The 19,935-nt window shown below is 38.2% G+C and overlaps 1 protein-coding gene across 2 annotated transcripts in view; it reads left to right on the top strand.

Moving 5' to 3' along the window:
* The first annotated feature begins 6,356 nt into the window (after nucleotides 1-6,356).
* Nucleotides 6,357-19,935, top strand: part of wipf1b (WAS/WASL interacting protein family, member 1b) — a 53,146-nt gene continuing 39,567 nt past the window's right edge. The window contains exon 1 of one of the 2 annotated variants that reach the window (XM_014991125.2): nucleotides 6,357-6,498. The gene's annotated coding sequence lies outside the window, so the exon portion shown is untranslated. The remainder of the gene's footprint in view (nucleotides 6,499-19,935) is intronic. The other variant, XM_088012821.1, reaches the window with a different exon arrangement.

The raw sequence follows: 19,935 nt of genomic DNA, 5'->3' as shown, positions 1-19,935 counted from the left end.
CTGTTTTCAATGCACAGTCAAATACAGAAAATGCCAACTAGAATGATTCTTCCACTATTGTTCTGGCGCCGCCTATAGCGGGGGAAAGGGGGGTGCCTATGCGTTGCATATAGTACACACCCAGTTTTTGTGCCACTGATTAACCTATGTTTTGTTCATGTGTGTTTCAAGTATAACCATGATATGTTGTCCCATCTTAATTCTCCAAATATGCTGTCATAAAACAGGTATTGCTTCCATTTGTCCACTAGGTGGTGCTCTGTGTGTGGGAAATTCAATCCGACAGAACAAAGCCATAAGGAATACATGACCACTGAACAGTTTTCATTCATCAGTTTCAGACAACTAGTTAATGTACAATGTATACACTGCACTGACAGCATGCTTCATGTTGTTTGGCTAACTGAAGTCTAAAGCCAGTAGTGCTTGCTGCTTGAGCATCTATTATGTTAAACATTTTTGATCCAACCATTTAATAAATATGTGATAGCATTTAAAAGTAGATCTATTTGTATTGTTTTTACATATAGAAAACCCCGACATACTGTGTTGCATGCCGTTGTATTTCTGAATGGAAACACGTTGTATTACAGCATAACAAAATGTTCCTGAAACCAGGCTATCACAGTAGTTACCCCTCCTTTCTCTGGTTCCACATCTGGAAACATTGCATCACAACCGAAACACTGGAAAACAGAATCAGTCTGCACAGCTGCATTTGCTGAAACCAGAGCCGTGAATACAGAGTTAAGACCAGACTTCAACTCTGGTCATAGAGCGGAAGTCTCACTGTATTTTTTTATTTTACCAAAGACTTATTACTCTCTTATATTTACTTCCATTCTTATATGGGTTGGTAGGCCGGCAAATTTTATTTGTTGGAGTCATGTAGCCACAGCTTTCTGCTCCAATTTATATCCAAAATGAATAAGGTAAGGAACTAGTACCAGATACGTGTTTACAAAAAAAATTTGAATGTGTTTGTCACAAAGCATTTCTTTTTTTTAAACTAAAACTGACAAGGGCACCAAGCTATGGAAGCATTCCACTGCCAGAGCTGGGAAATGAATTCAGAAGCAATACGTCGTTGAAACAAGAAGGTTTCTTGTTTAAGGTTATTAAAACCAAAATATGTTGTTGTTTAAGGATTCAAGGATTTTTTTTGTTGTCATACATAAATGTGAACAATAACAATAAAACAGCAACACCGACGTCTGAGTGTTATTTAGAAAAACGGAATGAGAGGGAGCCCCTTAACAGGGGCGCAACTACATATTATTCAGGTGGATGCGAAAACTTAAATCGGCGCCCCCCCCGGCCCCCCCTAAAAGGAAGGTACGTAAGGGTGAAAGAGTGTCGAAAACATACGGTCGCTCTATCCGTATGAGCGACCGTATGTTTACCCCCCCCCCCTCCCGAGATGAAGACACGTGAAAGGTAAAACTCGCTACATTTACATGTGCGCGAGGTGAAGGAGCGTAAGGGCGCGGTGAAGTGTATGCGAAGGCATCATTGGGGCGCCTCCCCCTCCAGACGGGGTTTTGATGCCCCCTCTGGTGCAGCGCCCCTATGTGTTGCACGCGCTGCATACCCACTTTTTGTGCCACTGCCCCTTAATGTCTTTTTAAGAAGTCTGTAAGACAGGGCCATGTAGAGTCTTTTGGAGAGGCAGGGGCTCAAAGTTAAAAAGGGGCACGTTGAACAAGATCTTAAAACACTATACAACATAGCAATAACCCATATTAATCAAGAATCTAATATTTAACCGGATCATACTATATCATTGTCATCATGAGGGACAATGCAATATCATATCAGGGAAAACTATGTTTTCCCTGATATAATGTTGCTGTTCTGCTTCTGTAGTGCTGGGGAGCTGTGCTGATCTGAGACTGTAGCTGTTAAACAGACCATAGGAGAGAAGGTCTCTGGTTATGAAGTATGTTATAAAATAAGCAAGTTTTCTGCTATTTTACTAAGTAAGCCCTACTACTTCTGTTTAACCTTTATAACAGCTTGGCTGCAGACTGCTTTAAAAATAAAAAAAACTTCAGAGGGGTTAATGCTACATAATTTTTTGATGTTAAGCACTTCTGACAGATCTATAATTACAAGACAAATTTCAAGGCAAAGAAAACTCAGTAGCTGCTGGCAGGCCCCCTCCAGACATTCAGAAACCCCTATAAATGGTTGAATTGCAACAGAAAATAGAAGTAAATCCTGTAGAAATTCCATTTATTGAAAATGACAATGTGATTAATTTTTATTTAATGCATTCAGCAGAAAAAAAAATTACATTTAGGATTTAATTAGGAAGTTTACCAGTTTGATTGTTGTATTACCATGGCTACAATATGATGTAATCTTTGTGTTAGAGATGGGTTTGTTCACAAATACATCACAGCAAATAATAGCCAATAATCAGTGACTGAGTTTAAACTCAGGTAATTAAACCCGGGCTCACTATCACAGATTCCACTGATTCTATATTTAAACACTGTCCCCCACCTGTCACCTGTCGACTGTAACAATATGCTCCACATAATAATGGACTTTGATGAAAGAATCAAATAACTAGTGCAGAAATCAGGAGTTAAGGACAGAGGACAGAACCTTGGTTAGTGTTGCTGATGTTCTTAGTAGGAGGAGGCCGGGGGCTAAATCATGATTATGTGTATGGTCCCATATTACCTTGGGCTGACCCTGCATGAAGAGCGAGCCGCTGTGCTGTGCTGTGGTATGCAGTGCATCTCTGTGCTGGAATCTATTTGGAATACCCCGGTAGCCCCTATTCCGATGACGATGCTTTGGTGACATCTTGATTTATTTAATTGTGGCATATTTGGTTTTTGCTGCTGCTCAAATGATTGGTGAAGTATTTTCACTGATGTTGTGAGCTCCAAATGCTTTGGGATAAATCTTTCTTTAGCAGTTGAGGTTCTGCAGTAACTTGTATTCACAGCCGCTAACCTCCAGCTCAGATCCTGTCAGCAGCGGTGTGAACTGCCTGGCAGTAACGTAAAGGTGAAACAAAGAGTGAGCAGTGAGCAGATGGTACCGGTGTTTTGAGGTTAAAGTCAGACGTTTTCTCTGCAGCTGAAGCATTTCTGTGTTTGGGAGCGAGGAGGGTTTTTCCCACTACTGCCAGGACAATAATGAAAAACAAATAGAAACAGCTCCTCAGCCAGCCCCCCTCTGCACGTGCCTGCTGTCAGACCAACATATTGTTTTTTTCTGCATCTCGTTAAAACAAGCTTTCTTTTTAAAATAAAATGTAAAACTCGTCCCATTAAAATGAAAATATGACCTTGTATTGACAAGTTTTGCAAGGTATTGCTAAGTTTATGCCGTATTTCTGACAGTTCAATGATTCCATACAGTCACATTAGGTCTGTTAAAGCTGTTTGGTGTCACCTACAGTTTGGCTGCTAACTATTTAAATTAATGGTATATAATTTTTTTGTATGAACCAGTAACTTTATGTACCACCACTTAGGGGGGTTGTCTACCATTACTTAAAATATGAGAAATGTTTATTAGCTTAAAACTTCTCATCTAGTTCTGTGAATGAAATGAACCACAGTGGTTAACTTGGAGAATTGAATGCTTGGGTAGGCTTCTTCTGCTTTAGATTTTAACAGCAGCATGCATCCATCATTGTTGCACTACTGCCATCTGTTGGATCCTAATACTTATACCTCAAATTGTCCCAATGAGCCCATTATTTTAAAAAAAATGAAAAATCTTCTCTTTTCTCTCATTACTATTTAACTGATCAATTTAAATTCTCTATTAAAACCTATTTCAATTTTTAATAATTTTTCTTTGATTCACATGTTTCCTTCAACTAATAAAAACATTTTCCATTGTTTCTACAGTATCACACCAATTACATAAATCAGTAAGATGTTTCCCTATCTTAAAAAGAGTTCCATTAAAAAAAAACTGTGACCAGTTCTTATTCTATTTATAATTATCTCCTTCCTCCTGTTTATTCCTCTAATCCAGGGGTCTCAAACTCTATTTACCCGGGGGCCGCTGGAGGCAGAGTCTGGGTGAGGCTGGGCCGCATAAAGGGTTCCACAAAAAAACAATTTAAAAATATCCTCAAATGTCATCCAATACACGAACTGCATATGGAGGACCAAAACCATCATAATAAGAGATAAAAGCATATAAATATATATTTAGCTTTTCCTTTTCTTTACACACGAGTTTCTGTCAAGTAATGTATGTTTTCTTTTTTATTTCCCTTAAACATGCGTTTTTGTCAAGAAAAATAGATATTTTACTTTGTCTTTTTTTGCTTCTCCCTTTTCTGCTCGTTGTATTTCTGCTCTCCGTATTTCTGCTTTTCTATGTCTTTGGAACCAACATCACATCACTGCGTCAGATGTTGTGGGGCGTTTAGGTGTAGTTGCTTGGTGCCATCTTTGCAGGCCACGAGTTGGATATTGGAATATGCAACTGCAGTGAACTAACTTCACTGCAGTTGGTAACACAATAAAACCACTGGAATAAAGTTTGTTTTGGTCTGTGGCCTGCATAGATGGCACTGAGTGACTGAACCTAGACGTCTGATGCAGTGACGTTGGTTTCAAAGCTCGATTGGCCAATAGTAGACATAGAACGCAGCTCTCCTCATTAACATAACGATGCAGCAGAAAAACAGCAAATGGAAAAACAGCAAGCAGAAATACAGCGAGCAGAAAAGGGAGAAGCAAAAACAAAAAGACAAAGCAAAATATCAATTTTTCTTGACAAAAACGCATGTTTAGAGGAAATGAAAAAGAAAATACATTACTTAACGGAAACTCATGTGTAAGGATGGTCCTCCATAGAACTGCAGGCTTTGGATTTGACAAAGACATGATGAAGGTGTGACAAAATTTAGTTTATTCCACTTGGCGTCACTCTTGTTCTACGTTACATAGAAGTCTTTAGCCAGCTAGCAACGTATGGAGAACGTCTCGACGCGTGACATCATTACCACTTCTACTTGTCACAACAGTGCGGCGGATGACGAGCAGCCCGGTAGCAGTCATCTTTCTCTGCATTTGATCGTGGCATTTGTTAATGGTAGAAAATACAGGTGTTACATCAATCCGCGTTTCCCCATCAGATACGGTGGCTTCGGCGACTGCAGGGAAGGGCAACTGGTACCGGACTGTTCCATCATCCACCGCACTATTGTTACAAGCTTAGTGTGCATGAAGTCAGGGTAGCTTAGCCTAGCACCAAATGTCAGCCATGACAAGGAACGGCGGGCGGGACTTCCTTCAGAGGTCCGCTCACCCTGTAGGCCGCACTAATATTATGCTGTCATATCACGGTGGGGGCCACGAGACATCGTCCTGCGGGCCGTGATTGGCCCGCGGGCCGCAAGAATGACACCTCTGCTCTAATCCTTACATCATCAACTGTATTTTATATCTTATATAAATGCCTGACATTTATTTTATTATCCCACCTAATTTTCCATAACGTCTTTCTGTCCAAACTATACTTTTGCCTTCAGATTTAGATAACTTTATTGGCATATCAATATCTTCTTTTTTAATAGCCTCCTTATTAAACCTCTCATTACCCAAAATACCTACATGAGCAGGAGTCCAACATATTACATTTTTGTTTTGTTCACACTATCTATGATTAACAGCCATAACCTCATATAATATATTTTGATGATTTCAATACTCAACAATGCAGATAATGAATCACTACCAACTATTATTAGTATCCTCCACCCATTCTAGAGCTTATAATATAGCACATAATTCTACTACATACATACTCAGTTAATTAAATATTCTTTTTGAAATATTAATGTTTAATTTGGGAATCACTACTAATATGCTGGTTGCTTAATTTTTTGGGGGTCTTTTGAACCATCAGTATAAATTTGCAAATAATCATTATATTTATTCTGGATTTGATCATAAAATTCTTGGCAAATATATTGGCAAATATCTGTAATATTTATTTTCTTAGTAATATTACTGATATTACTGATCTGTCTACATTAATGTATTTCCATGTCCATGTAGGTCTCAAAGGCCACAATACTGTTGGACTAAATTATTTGTTATATGCATTAAATGTTTTTTTAATAAACCGGTTGCTGTGTATTGCAGACTTCTGCCCAGGTCCCTCTTGAAAATGAGATCTGGATCTCAACGGGGTTTACCTGGTTAAATAAAGGAAATAAAAAAAATCATTATCTGTTGTCTTCTGATACATAATGGCATTTCTCCTGATTCTATTTGTAAAGAACATACTGGAGTTGACATAACTGCCCCTAATCTTGGGTAGGCTGAACGTGTCCTCCCATTAAAACTCCCAGCTAACAGCGCGCAGCCTAGTTTATGTGGGGCTGTGGGTGAGGCCGCCCGCCTGCCACTTCTCCTCTGCAGACCTCAGGATTGGTTGCGCGGAGCTCCTCATCACTGACGATCATGGAGGATTATTAGCCGTGCCGAGCGTTTCATACTTCCAGAGGTAAGCTAAAAAAGACATTATCTCTGACTTTTTATGACGGTGTTGGTGTGGGGAGGCGGCGAAACGAAGTCTCGGCGAAACGGAAAGGCGAGACTTGAGTTCGCCTCAACAAGCCAGAGAAGTTGTCAACTTCTTGAAAGCAGCTGGGAGTAATTCCAGCAGTGATGGCGAGTCAGTGAGGCTTGTTTATTTCAGACTGAAAAACTCTGAGGTCACTTTTAGAAGGGTTTAGAAACCCTTAGAGTTATCTAGCTTGTCGTTGCTTTTATGCACCCATAAATATTGTCTGCATAAAGATTATGGTCCCATTTAAACTCCATGATTGTTCGGAACGACGTGGCTGGGCTAAGGCATGTGTTTTGAATTGCCATGTAAGCGTCAGACTTGGTGCCAGTGTTTTGACATTTTCTGGTTGGTATATATTAAAAACCGTCCTTAGGATAAATCGGCTTGGAATGCTTTAAAATGTAATGCATGCAAGTTGCATTGTTTGTTCACAACCTCCAAGACAAAATGCTGCTTTAGCTGTGAAAAATCGTTCTGTAATCATGTACAGTTCTGTAATCATGAAATTTATGAAGTTGATTATCACATGCTAAGACATTACATTAATGGATTGCAGCACAATGGTTGCCCATCAGCTGCAAACAGCACTGCATAAAAAGTAGGTTATAAAATACTTAAATGAGCGTTTCCTGAGTCAGTAGTTTGATTTTTGCATTTGGGTCAGCGCCCCCTACTTTGCAGAACATTTGTTCCCTTCAGTGATGTGCACTGAGGTTCATGACTGGTGAGACACAGACTCCCAGAGTAGATGTACAAACCCTATATAAAAGCATTTAATTATTTTGACCATAACTAATTAAATATTTTAATTATGCTTTAATCAATTTAATAATAGCAAGAAACAGAAAACAATATTTAATATAAAGGCACATCTGCTTTTTTGTTTGTTTTTATTTGGCTAACTTTTCTTTCTTAATTTAAAATTGTGTATGATTTAATATTTATTTTTTATATGAATTCTATTCATTTACCCTTCTCTTACTGTCACTGTTGTTAAAAACCAAAAACAAAAAAGTGCTTTGTTTACATGAAACATAGTGCTTCACTTTACTTTTAAGTTGAATCTTAGTCTCAAAAATCACAGTTCATTATTCCACATTTTTTGTGTTGCTTTGTAAAATGAATTTCTGTCTTCCTTAATGGGTTTCTTCTTGGGCTGTTCCATTTGTTCCATTCTTGCCAGATCTGTGGGTTGCATGATTAATAGTGTCATGCAACCTATAGATTTGATTGATATATTTTTATGGCTGTGTGAGAAGCTTAATGTTAACTTTGGGTAATTGCAGGGCCGTGCAGAGACCAGTAAAGGGGCAGGTGCTCAAAAAAAAAAAAGGGCACATCTTCCCGCATTCTAGGACAGAATATTAACAAAGCCACACAGCTTTCAGAGTTTAATAAACAATGATAAATTACAAAATTGTGAAATATACAATCAAAGCTAAGATAAATCTCTATACAGAGTATACAACTATGCATATGTAAGATATTTTATTAGTAATTTCTTTCTGCAGGTCTTCTTTGTTATAGGAAAGTATTGCAATATTCAAACCTGCAATTTAGCAAGATATGTAAATCAGAGCTGGTGGTTTAGCTCTGATTTACATATTTTGTCTTCATAGAATTACACTATTAAAAATATAAGCAAGGGCACAATGCAACCTTTTAGTGTTCTGTAATCTATAAAAAAGAGCTGCCTGTTTGCTACTGCAGTGGAGATGAAGATGCTCCATTCAGGAAAGCAGAGCTGCATCAAACTTTAAGGTGGAACTGCAGAAAAAAAAGAAAAAAACAAAAGGAAAAATTGAATTGTTAATGCATGTCACCATGAGAAAAGCCTACTGAGTTGTGCTTAAAACTTTTTTAAACATTTAAATCACACATTTGTCTCATGAAGTGAAATTTTTTTGCAAAACAAACTTATTTGCGCTTGTCAGAAATCTTTTCTTGATATTCTAAGTTTTTGTTTGACTCAAAGTTTTGCTTGTGATTCTCACATGACATCATGGGCAGGACCTAAAATCACAACAGAAGATTTCTGATGTGTGCAAATAAAAGTTTATATTTGTCAAATAACTTTTTAAGTTCACAAGACAAAAATTAGTTATTTAATTAAAAAAAAGTTTTTTAAACAAAACAATTTGTTTTTTAAAAAGAAATCATTACAATTCCAAAAGTTTTGATTACAATTTTATTTTACTTAACTGAGGTTAGTTTATTTTTTCCCATTGAATAATTGGGGAAAAAATGTAATTACATACTCTGCGAACCAGACCCTAAACTTAAAGTCTGGGTTGAGTTTTTTCCCCTTCATTAATGACACACATTATATCTATCATGATAATTCAGGGTGAGTTATTTTTAATTCTAAATGAATATCCTTGTTGGACTTTTATTTAAGTGCTATTCTCCTTCAAGATACATTTACCTAATGCCAGAATAAATGCAATGTACATTATGCAGCAAAGGAAATTAGAAGATCGGACATTTATACATTATGGAGATGATAAGTTTTTGACGGGCGATGTGCCTCGTACACAGGGAAGAAGCTTTTCAGTTATCTAGCTTTGCTAGCAAAGTTGTTAGCTAGCAGCTAGCTAGTAGCACAACAACAGCCTAATATCTGTATGATAAAAATACTGAATCGATAGATAAGAACAGTTTTTCCTCACCTGGCTGTCTCCTCCCGTTCAGTGGTTCTTCAGAGAAAAGCAGACGCAGAGCAGGCGTGGAGCTATATGGGGGGCATGGGGGGGCTGCTGCCCCCCAAACCGGGCCGGATGGGGGCCCGGGCCTGGAGGTGCCAGGGAGGGAGGAATGGTTTCAAGTCATTGAAATATGTGATTATAGACTGAGAAAGTGCGCCCTCGCCTGTTGAGAAGGGTGTATTTAATGTTAAATACCCCTCCCCCCACTCCCCCACCCCTCGCTCAACAGTTTCAGTTTCACTCCACGTAAGGCAGGGGTGTCAAACTCCAGTCCTCAAGGGCCGGTGTCCTGCAACTTTTAGATGAGCCTCTGCTGCACCACACCTGAAAAGAATAATCAGGTCATTCAGGCTCTGGAGAACCAATCTACACAAGGAGGAGGTAATTAAACCATTTCATTCCAGCGTTTTGAACCTCTGGCACATCTAAAAACTGGAGGACAGTGGCCCTTGAGGACTGGAGTTTGACACCTGTGACGTAAGGGGCCCGGTGATTCCTTAGGGGCCCGGTAATTGGCCCCGCCCCCCGGCCCAACGCTGACTTGTTCCTCTAGTGACGCAGAGGCCTGTCAGTGTCTGTTGTATTTCATTACCTCTCTGCTTAAACCGCTACTCCGTGCTGAAGCAGAAACGAGACTTCAACGTTTTCCGTCATCTGACAAACAGCAAGTCTACTCCACTTTATTCACTAAAAACGTTTTTTTTTTTTTTATATATAATTCACCAAAAACTGTTTGTAATCTGGAACGTTTGCTATGCTGAGCTCCAGTTAGCCGCCTTATCTCACTGTGCGAGAGGCAACTGCGTCATGCGTCACAGGCAAAAGGTCAAAGGTAACAAGGTGACCGGAAGGCTTTTTATGTTGTACAAAAAAACAAAACAAAAAAATAATTTTAGTACATGTTATTATGTGTCAGAAGAGGGCTTTGAAAATAATACCAAAAAAAAAAAAAAAATTGACCAAAAGGGCACTTTGGGGCAAGGAGCAAAAAGGGCAGGTGCTCGAGCCCCCCCAGCCCCCCACCCCCTCTGCACGTGCCTGGGTAATTGTGTCAAAAATTACAGGTTTTTTTTGTCCTCAAAGAACCTACTTTGTGTTAATCCCACGACTCACTCTGACTGAGGAAGCACTATGTAAAATCTTTGTATTTAAATTAATCTTTTTTATTTTTAAATAATGTTTTCAGTATCTTGTTTTTATTCTCTTCTGCCCTGTTTTTTGATTTATAGACCTAATGTCTGTTAATAAAGTTTGCTGATGATTAATGAATAACTTCATCCATTTGCAGAGTACAGTTTTGTGGAATGCAATGAATCTATTCTTACTCTTAAGCAGGGCTGGCCCAAGGCAAAGCAAACTAAGCAACCGCTAAGGGCCCCAGGGCCACTAAGGACCAGTGGAGCTGATTTTCTTTTTTAGTAATTTCTATGTCATTATAATATCAAAAACACACAATTTCACTATGAAGTGATTTGTTTTTGCAATAATATATATTTGATAATTTATGTAGAAATCATTATTTTATGGATTAAAAAAAAGCTCTGGGAGGCCCCTGGTGGCTGCGGTAGGTACCACACGCTTCGCCAGTAACATGAGCTGCCGTGGAATGAGCAGTGCGCATCCAAACCTCCAAAGCTCCGGTCAGAAAAAGTTAAGCAAGCAAAACAATGTCTCAAAAAAGGACTTATCCTTCAGAGAGGGTTGAAAAGAAAGGAAGAATAGAAAAAAACCAAGATAAAGGTTTGTTTTAATGTGCCTTGATAATGTAATGTAAAAGAGTTGTAAATCTGCTAATAGAGAATTAGCTTGATGCCGACCTGGAACGGTCCAGTTCAACAGGGTCTTTGTGTTTGTGTGAAACTGAATTTAAATTTGAAATGAGTTGATTCTCATGGTTGGCTTTGTATATTTCTGAGGTATTTTTGGCTTCACAATGCCGTGTTTTATACAGTTTGATAAAAATAATTAAAACTTCTCAATATTTGACATTGTCTAGCAAAGTGTTTTTAGGTCAGGCACCATAGGTGCTACATCGATGAGCTACTCTATGCTATAGTTGGGGAATATGTTGTTTGCTGCTGAGCATAATCATTTTGTGGCTGAAACAAACATTATTTTTACATCAACTTCTAAGTTATGTGAAACTTCTGTTAAAATCATTTGAAGGCACAGAATCAGTCCAGTACCGATCCACATTCTCAGGGGAAAAAGACTCACCTGGTATAAATTAAATTTTTAGCTAGTGGAATTACGCTTAAGAGAAATGTATTTAATCAAAGAATATCATGAATATGTGTGTATATATTCCATCTTAATTTGGGCTGCACCAATTACAGTTTTCTGGCCGATCCCTGGTTACCAATCTTTTAAAAGCCTGACCTGCCGATTTTGATTTTGGTTAATATTAATTTCTTTTGTCTGAAATGTCGCTAAATATAGCGAGAAAGTGACTGATATAGCACTGAGTTGGGAACAATATTGTTAACTGCAAACGTGCAGATCTGACCTGGTGGGCTGGTCTGTCAGTCAAACCTTTCACTGCAGAGCAGAAGAGGACAGAGACTGATTTTTAAACCTTTGCTGACAAAGATAAGATTAGGGAATAAGATGGGCTTCATATGCAAGTATCGGCCAATCACGATCCCCCAAAATTAAGGACATCAGCGCCCAGAAATTAACTGGTCGATAAATCGGTTGGCCAATAAATGTATCCTATTATACATGTTTATAATGTAAACAGCACTGCCAGAGATGCAATAAGTTTATAGCAGGTGTGTGAATGATCTAATGATTGGGCTGCTGATTGCAGCCAGTCCACATTGTTAGCAGAACTAGAGGGCTCCAAAACCAGATTTTGCTTAGGGCCCCATGGAGGCTTGGGTCCTAAGCAAGCCTCCAAGCAGCAGAGAAATCACTTCTCTTTCCCAGGGACGCATGACCAAAAATGACATCCGTCTGCTCCTTCAGGCCAGATTTGGGACATTCCGGGCAGAACTTTTTAGTTCCCGTCTCCTGTTCAACAAATACTGAAATTGCTCATAAGTTTGAAGTGGATGTGATTATGACAATGACCAAATCTGACAGTGGAAGGGACCTATCAGGACTTCCTGGAATTTCTTATTAAATTGGAAAAGTCCTGTCCAGAAGGCAAAGTGTCTTTGCTCCTGCCACCATATGGCAGCTGAGGAAAGTGGCACTTACTATGTTTCAAGTAATGGTATAACACTTATAACACTTAATGGTATAACATTTAGTTGGACCTGAAGATGCACAAGGATTGAAAGCTTTATCAGAAAGTCACCTCTGTTACAATGCGGTTTGGGGTTTCCCTGTATCAGAATCTGTTTACAGGAAAGTATCTTGTTGCTTAGAGCAGCCCAAACATTGTTCACGTTTTAATGGCTTCAAAGCCACATGATTTGCATTAATACTTTTTAAAAAAATCTTTTCTTAACTGGTCACCAAAAGCAACACATAGTATATATAGCATTGAGCAAAACAGAACACAGACAGCCAACAAATGGTAGATATGAAAAATGGAATATGTTAAGTTTCTTTGACAGATCTAGATAATTCCAGAGCTGGTCCTCAGCGGCTGGTATCTTGCATGTTTTCGTGCTCTCCCCAGTGGTAGTTTGTGCCTCCTCAGCATATTGATGTTCTGCAGAGACCTGCAAATGAGCCATTATTTGATCCATGTGTGTTAAACCAGGGAGAGAACCAAATGACTGACTTTGGACATCCCCGAATTAGCTGTTCCTACAAACTCTAGAGAAGAGGTCTTTAAATCCAGTCCTCAAGGGTTGGTATCCTGCCAACCCTTAAGATGTGTCCACTGTCACACACCTGAGTGAAATGGTTTAGAATTGGAACAGGAATTAAAGAAGACAATTAGAAGTCTGTTATGTAATTGCAGAGTTCTTTCCAAAATTATCACCAGTTCAGTGATCAGGATGGATTGTACAAAACTGAAGAGGTGTGAAATTTTAGCAGTTGTAGGATTTCTCTTTTATCTTTGATAATAATCCACAAGCAAATTCTCCTGCTAGCTTGTTTGTTTTGGATGTATTTGCCCAGAATGCCCTGTAGTCTATTGATAGAGTAGTCTGTGTCCTGCTTTTGGAAGGATCCCCACATATGCATTCAAGCAGAGCAAGAGTTTACTTCAACCAAACCACTTAGTCTTTAGGCGGACCACAGTTAACTTTTTTGTTCCACATCCGAGTTCGATGGCGGATTCATGCTTCCCCAAACAAACCTGACTTTGTAACCAGACGAATTATAGTCAGCAGATGAAATGGGGCTAGTGTGAATTCACCTTTAGTTGCCCTAAAAATTGATTCCTTTGATTTTTATGAAGCCAAGAACCTTCATGTGCCATGGGCTAAGTGGTTCATAACAGTCTGCTAGGAGTGCACAATCTATTGCAAATATAGTGTTATTGCACATAATCTTCCAGGATTTTTAAAAAGTATTTATTCTGTTTGTGCCAATAATGTGGTAACACGTGTTTAGTACTGCATTAAAATCCATCCATCCATCCATTTTTTGTGCACCCTTGTCCCTAGTGGGGTCGGGAGGGTTGCTGGTCCCTATCTATGTGCAGGTGATCATTTCATCGAGAAACTAAGTTTCTTGAAGGCCAAAACAAGAGATGTTGTGACCTTTAGTTGTAGAGATAGAAGTTGCTCAGCATTTACACGAATGACGTTCAGCTGATTCTGCAATGCGTGTTTAAAGTATGTAGTCATACATTGACACATTATGGAGCCACCTCTGTTAGGCCTTTGTGGCTGAGCTGATTTTGTAATTCTGGTTTGCTATTTTCAAGCAGACATCTTTCCTCTTTCCCTCTTCCCCCAATCACAAAAATAACACTCTTATTAAGTTGCTTCTGTTCTGTATTCAAACAAAAGTTTCTTGGGGCCAACACCAGGTTTAACTGGGGTTCTAGTTTCAGCCTACAAAAGGAAGTTTACACCAATTCATCAAAGTATGACTTGACCTCATCGAGCTGTGAGTGATAAACGGTCTACTTTCACATTTTGTAGTTAGTTTATTTGGAATTAAGATTGTTCCTACATTGGCTGAAACTCAGTGAGAACTTTGGGTGTGTAAAGGCATTCCAGTTATTTCACCAGATAGTTTGTGGTAGGGTTTCATCAGTCATGTTTTGGTTGTTACGCAATAGTATTGAAAACTCCTATGGATGAGATCATGTGGCTTCTTTAACTTAAATGCTTTCTCATGGAATTAGTTGAGCTTGTTGTAGCTTTAAGGGGGCATTCACACCAGCCCTGTTTAGTCCACTTTAATCCAACATTAGTTTGTTTGCTGAAGTGTGTGCACAATTGAACTCTGATGCAGACAAAAAAAAGCAAACTGTGGTACCCCTCGGTCTCTATTCGGTTGACGTGAACTCTGGTGTGGTTCAAATGCATATGTGAATGCAAGTGGACCACAGATTACAACCGCTAAAATCTCATGCCATTCCCTTTTTGCTAAAATTTCCTGAAAAAAAAAAAATGTGTTCAGTGCGTACCTGTCAAGTCTCCCATTTTGTCTGGGAAACTACTGTTTTTTTTTTACCTTCCTTTCTTGCCATGCTCCATCATTATTTTCCTGTAAATATCTCGTATTGTGCTGCCACTAGTTCCGTCCAATCCCCCGCTCTCATGTTGGTCTCTTCATCCTACACCAACAGTAGCACCGGATGGTGACATTTCCCATATGCTCAAGCCCAAAACTTGACAGGTATGGTTCAGTGTTGTCTTCAGAGGTTTTTGTGTCTTTTCCTTCAGTGGCTCTTGGTACAGTGCCACCACAGGTTTATTAAATGGTTTGTTTAATTTGACACGGTGCAGTGTGAACCACACCAGCTGAAAATGTAACAAACGTTATAATTTTTGTCTCCAATTGAACCAAGTCTACCAGACTATTAGGTGTGAAAACAGCTTAAGGTCTTGGTGTGTCACAGTGGGATGATCCCAGCACTTGTTGGCATCCCAACAAGGGAGTGTCGGTTTCAGTTATGTTTTATTTAAATTTAACTTTTAAGAGCTTCTCACTGCGATATGGAGAGTAGATCCAACATGAGCTCCATCAGTATTTTGGATTACACTTTGGCTTGTGGTCTGTAAATATTCTCATAGCTGCTCAGTGTGTGTCAGTAGTGGTAGAAACGAATTATGTTGTGGAGCTCAGTTGCCTGTATGGAACATGTGAGCTCTGCATCACTCCGTCCAGCCTACAGCGACACTCATGACCACGTGCATTAATGTATTTTTTGTGTTTCCTTCAATAACTTGTATTTACAACCTTATTCTGTTAGTTTATCTGTATAGAGTTGACAGGGCAGCTTCCTCATCTATTCCGGCCAAAAATTCTAATTCAAGCTTCGTACAGTGAGCTAGAAAGACAGGTACCAAGAGGACTCTTCCACCAACTTGAATCATGCTGAGCTTCTCTGTAGCTGCTGTGAGTTTGTATTCCCACTGACGATCTTTGTGTTGCATCCCTACTACTGTAGTTACTTTAATAATTCCCATGAATGCGCATAATTTTTGCTTTGATAATTTGTGAAGTAAAGATCAAAGAGTTGACGAGATGTGACCTCTTGTAAAGGCCAATATGAGGCTGGACAATTGTTTCTGCAGTTGATTTAGCAGAAAACTGTTCCCTTAATGTTCGGACCATGCTTGAAAATTGGCTATAAACCAACTGTGACCTAAAATTCTACTTTCTTTTGTGATCAACATCCACAAAGCTTGTAAAAGGCCACTCTATTTAAATCATGGCAGAATGACTGAGGTGTGAGGACATCTCGTCTATGCAGATGCTCTGATGTGTAAATATGGGAGTCAAATGAAGATAACATTCCGCACATGTAACTGACAAGCTTTGCTGATGGTGTAAATCTGCCCTTGCAGTTTTCATGTTTGTTTTTTTTTTTTTGTTTTATTTTCGCCTATTAATACCAAAAATGGCAAAGGCTAAATGGCACATCCAAGGCTTAAAAGCAGAAGTTCTTTATTTGATGTCTCTAAACTCACAGCTCTTTACTGTTTATACATTTAAAATGCAAGTTGGGTGCAAAACCTTGTTTCTAAATCATAGAGGACAGAATTATCTTTTTATTATTTCTGGGAAGATTTGGACTTAAGTTTTTAGATTTTATTTATTTTTGGGCAGACATCACACCCAACCATACTATTTTCTACAAAGCTTTGGAGTACACAGACATAGACTGTAAATCGCTAATTTATAAACTATTAAATTAGCAAGGTTTACCAAGTAAACTTAGGTTTACTTGGTAAACCTAAGTAGCATTTGATGCTACTGATATACTACATTTAGTTGAAGAACAAATAGTGAATATAATCATGTTCATGAGAAAATTTTAGCAATATTTGTGGGAAAACTACATTGTTTTTTTTCATTAGCTGAAGAAAAGTTTTACAAATCAGTGTTTTATAAAATCCAGGATTTCTACCAGAAAACTTGTTTTCTGATGAGATATGGTGATCTACTGTGGGGTGTACTACTGCTGTGAGTTAAAAAAATGTTAAAACTGACAGGGAATTTGAAAATATCACCTTATAATTACATCAGTGATATTGACAATACTTAAACATCATCTACAAGGTCTTAGAAAAAGTAAATATAAAAAACCCCTCAAACAATACTTAGCCTGGTGGGGGCAAGTAAAGCCTGGTAGCCCACCAGGCTGATAATACACTGAGGGAAACCCTTAAATCTATTGTCCTAACAATGAGTTCTGATTTTTTTTTCTCATAGAATCTCTGTTTATGGTAGAATGATCCTGTTCAGGCCAAGTATTTTAGATTCTGACCTTGAAATTCAATGAAATTGTGAAACGGCATATTTGATTAGCAGCTAATGCCAACTTCTCTACCACTTCTGGGTTTGTTCCAATGTCGGAAAATGATTTGTACCTTGTTTGTTACTGTTTCTTTTCTAGTGTGAACACAAATTGCTGCCTCACAAATTATTTAAAAATGGTCATCTTTTTCCAAAGCAATGGTAACCAAAAATTTTCAGCCAGGTAATGTTGAAGAAGATTTTAGGTTATAATAAATTTTGTAAAGTCTCTGGCTCTATCTTCTTCTCACGGATCCCAGGTTCTCCTGGTGGGCCGAAGTAAAACCACACAGAAAACAATGAGTGTTGACGTCACAGAATTTGAGTTTAATCCAATAGAAGACAACGTATGAAATTACAACAGAAACTGCAGAACAACAGAGACATACATTCATTTACCTGAGACAAATGGAAAAGAAGAAGGAAAGAAAGAGAAAGAAAAGCAAAGACGTCTTTGGAGAATTGCAAGAGCAAATCTGATTTGTTACTCCTGTGTAGAAAGTTTTATAGTAGAGGTGTATTCTTGTCTTTTAATTTATTCAAATAAGGCATATCTTTGCTCAACCAACCAGGAGCTGTCTCTGTCCCTCTCTAAAGTTAGAAACTCCCTGCAATTTATTTCCAAGATCAAAGGCCATTTGTGCCCTTTGTCTAAACAAAGTGGAAGCAGAGACTCTCCTCTACTGGCCTGAACTCCTGCTGTTTTACGGCTTTTCACAGATCAGTGTAAAAGCTGGAACCTCTCCTGATTGTTTTCCCACACAGACAAAGAGCAGTTCAAAAAGATCTTAGCAAACAATCTGCTGTAACTACAGGTAAAATAAAGGTCAATAGGGAAGAATAAGTTATTAATCTGAAAACTATAATTAGGCTATTTCAATCAAGACATGTTAAGTTTTAAAATTAGCATATTCTAAATTTATTTTCTTAACAGAAACAAGCTTTAGACAAAATTTATGGTAAACTTTGACCACTCTGGAAGATTTTCATTGACCTTTTTTCCACCCCCCCAAACTCATCAAAACTTTCCGCTCAACTATATTTTCATATAGGTGAATTTAATCTCCGTCCAGTATTTTTGTCTGGACGGAGATTAAACTGACTGCAGAAACTTAACAGCTCAGAAGACCCAGGCATCAGTGTCTCAGTTCTTCATACCACAGTCATCTCTGGAGATTGATATGGTACAGAACATTGTTTTTAATGATAAAGTTTCTTATTTTGCATTTATTAGACTATTGTGGTTTGATTGTTTAGGATAAGTCTGAATGATCATTAACTTAATATACAGTAGAATTAGTGTAAATATACATGACCTTTGAAGGAACAAATACAAATAAGATATCTAAAAGCAAGTTTGTGATTTGTGAAACATTTAACCTTTAATTTTATTTAAATTTCCCTTTATTAGACTTGTCTTTTGAATTACTTCCTGTAAGAATATTCATTTGATTATAATTTTTTATATTGCAGAAACCATAATGTGCCAGTACCAACTAATTCAAACAGGAAGACTTTATTTAAATTATTGCATAAATATATGAATTACAAATGGAGACTAGCGATGTTTGTCAGCAAAGGTCAAAGAAAGGTTTCTACTGTGAACAATTTCTTTTTTTTTCATACCTCTAAAGGTGTGTTTTGTCAACTATCGGACATCAACGTCTGTCTGCCTAATGGTGTTAACAAAATGGTTCAAGGTATTTTCTTGATTTTTATGGCAAAACACAAAATTATGAACTTGCACCATAATGTTGTCTGACAGCCAAGGTAATCTTCTATGGTGCTATTTAGGGCTGTTGTTAACGAATATTTTAGTAATCGAGTAATCTATCGAATATTCTTACGATTAATTGGGTAATCAGATTAAAAAAAAGATAAAATAAAACATTGGTAAATCTAACATAACAGCAATATTACTATTGCACATCAATATCAGTCCAGTTTTTCCACATTTGAGCTTCCCTAACAATTACTTTTCTGTAGTTTAGAAAATTGTAACAATAATAGCTCACTTTAAGTTAACCTGAAGAAAAGTTGTACAAAAATCTGAAATTATATTCAATGTAATAATAAAGAGGCAGCCTCACAAATAGCCTATCTATTTGTGAGGAGACTATTATAAAAAATGTCTATTGTCCAGCTTTTGGTTTATGTATTCATCTGCTGTCAGTTTAATAGATGAACTCTCACCTTGCCCAGTCATTTATAGCGTTTGTGTTAGCGACGGGATTTGACACGGTCTGCATTCCTCACACACAGAAACACATCTCCCAGGTATGTAACGTCACGATGCTCTTCGCCACCCATTTGTTGAAATTTATTTCCCGGTATTTTCAGTAAAGCTATGCATCTAAAGCAAAGCCGCCCGCAGTGTTCAGTCTATCCGCTCACCTGTATAAATAATCCCGCCGTTCGCTCTGAACCAGCAGCTCGGGGAGGAGAAAAGCTGCCATACTCCAAGCATTGCTCCCGTCATTTTAAGGATGTGTATTGGTCCCCCGAAAAACGACAAAAACCCGGACGTTATCATGAATCAGTAAAATCCTCCAAGGCCGAACTTGAAAACTGGACGTTATGCTGCTAACACTTAGCTTTCGTCAACAACACAGGCGAAAGTGAGAGCGCGGCGGAACGCAAATAACGACCCGGCCGGAATACGGTGTGCTAAATAATAAAACATAATTTAACGAGGCTTCGAGGCAGATAAATTTTCCTCGAGGAATTTTAATAATCGAGGTACTCAAATCAATCGAGGAATCGTTTCAGCCCTAGGGCTATTAGT

The sequence above is a fragment of the Poecilia mexicana genome, unplaced genomic scaffold (assembly GCF_051168715.1).
Source record: "Poecilia mexicana isolate PSO_F unplaced genomic scaffold, ASM5116871v1 scaffold_15, whole genome shotgun sequence".
NCBI classification, from domain to species: Eukaryota; Metazoa; Chordata; class Actinopteri; order Cyprinodontiformes; family Poeciliidae; genus Poecilia; species Poecilia mexicana.
Note: the sequence above shows the minus strand (reverse complement) of the source record. Positions and strands in the feature narration are given on the sequence as shown.